Source organism: Pteropus alecto, unplaced genomic scaffold, assembly GCF_000325575.1.
Source record: "Pteropus alecto unplaced genomic scaffold, ASM32557v1 scaffold461, whole genome shotgun sequence".
Classification (NCBI taxonomy): Eukaryota; Metazoa; Chordata; class Mammalia; order Chiroptera; family Pteropodidae; genus Pteropus; species Pteropus alecto.
In genome coordinates this window covers 3,813,683-3,815,525 of record NW_006431079.1, presented here as the reverse complement: position 1 = coordinate 3,815,525, position 1,843 = coordinate 3,813,683, and the positions used below count along the sequence as shown (strand labels likewise).

Below are 1,843 nucleotides of genomic sequence, written 5' to 3'. Positions count from 1 at the left end.
GAGTGCGGGTTGGGGGGAGTCTCAGATTCTGTATTTCTAACAAGCTCTGGGGAGATGTCATGTGACTAGATTTTATAGAAGTTTTCTAGTTAAAGAGACGTGTGGCTAGAACTGCGTAAGACTCAGATATTTCCTGAGAATCACCTGGGATCTTCTAAAATGCTCAGATTTCATATTTCAACTGAATACACTGAGAGTCATGAGACTGATCCCATGACTGATATTTAAGGAGAAAAAAAAAAAAAAAAAGCCCTCCCTGGGTGACAAAGATATTCAGCCTGGTTTGAAATCCAGTGGACGAGATCATCCGAGACCTTCCTGCTCTTTCTGTGCTCTGAGTACTACAGAGAGACCTGTCTGAACTGGCAGTTAAACCATTCCTTTCCCATCTCCAGACCCCACCTGCCCTCCCTCCCATCCCCACTCCACCTGTCTGCAGCCTTTTCCTAACAAAGTCTCCTCCCACAACAAAGGCTGACAAAAGGGAGTGAGCACAGCAAAGGAGAGCCAGCAGCATGGTCAACTGGCATCCCATGACGGCTCAGTGGCTGGGTCACTGTTTAACCACTACTAGACTAGCTATGTGATCCTAAGCAAGTCTCCTAATCTCTTAGACTCCACTTCCTCATTTACAAAAACCAAGTTGTACGAAATAAACAAGTCAACCTATTGAAAGAACTATGTAAGCTGTAAAGCATCCCAGAAACATTATTTTTTACTTGATACGCAACGTCTAAGAACACACTTATGTAAGTCTGAAACCCTCACATCCACATCCCAATAACTTTCTACATTGTCCATTTTTCCCAACCCCTCTCAATTTAAAGAAAAAAAAAATTCTCCAGTTTCCACTTTCTAAATATGCAAACTAAACTTTATGAACATAACAGGTAGAACATAAAATTTCATATCAACCCTAAGGAAAAAAGGTCTCAAATTTGTAAAAGACACCAACAAACAAATATTGAATTACATCTGCTCAAGTAATGGTAAGCGCTTTCCAGAACAAATTCTATCCTCTTAAACAACTTCTACTGTTATTTCTAAATGTTAAGTCTCACCTAAATTTTCCTCCCTGCTCATTTACGCCATCACACTCCCTGACCCTCCCAATCTGGGGAATAGTGGAGGAAGTAGGCACTTTGTTTTCAACATCATTCCCACAGGCACACATCTTATTGGTGCCTTCAAGAGACGCCTTTGATATTTAACCCATTTGCTAATAAAATCCACTAATTTGGCAGATTCCCTAACAGAGGAAGCTTGAAGCACAGCAGAACATACACACTGGATTTATCACTGGGAAGTCTCTGCCCAGGGCCACTGGGGGCCTTCCACGTTGCTCAGAGATGGAAGGAGAAGAAGTGAGGAGTGGGGCCACCAGGAAGGACACTCAGGTCAAATGACACACGGCTTCACTCTTTTTGCCAACCAGAACTCCTCAGTACCCCAGGGTATGACTGGGAAAATTCTTCACCTGCCACTTTGGAACCAAGCACCACATAACCTAAATCCACAAGGCACCCCAGGCAACTGAAAGACCTGTCAGGCCTTGAAAGATTACAGTCTGAGACACAGGTTAAGGGGTAACCCTTGTTGTTACTGCCCAGTTAGCTAAACATCCATGTGATGCTCTCTTGGACTGAATCCATTCTGGAGAACAGGGTGCAGGACAGTAGCCCTGCATGCAGACCAAGCAGATGCCAGGGGCTACGGTACTGAGCTAGCGGTCTTTGGTGAGTGGGGCCTCTCCAGAACACCACACAGGGCATACTTCCTAGCACACTAGCTGGCCAGAAACAATTTGGTTTCAGTTAAAAGAAATCCACTCCCAATAACCTAA

General features: G+C 44.1%; 1 protein-coding gene across 1 annotated transcript in view; it reads right to left on the bottom strand.

Moving 5' to 3' along the window:
* Positions 1 to 1,843, bottom strand: part of TEAD1 (TEA domain transcription factor 1) — a 252,398-nt gene that overhangs the window by 227,242 nt on the left and 23,313 nt on the right. The window lies entirely within an intron of this gene.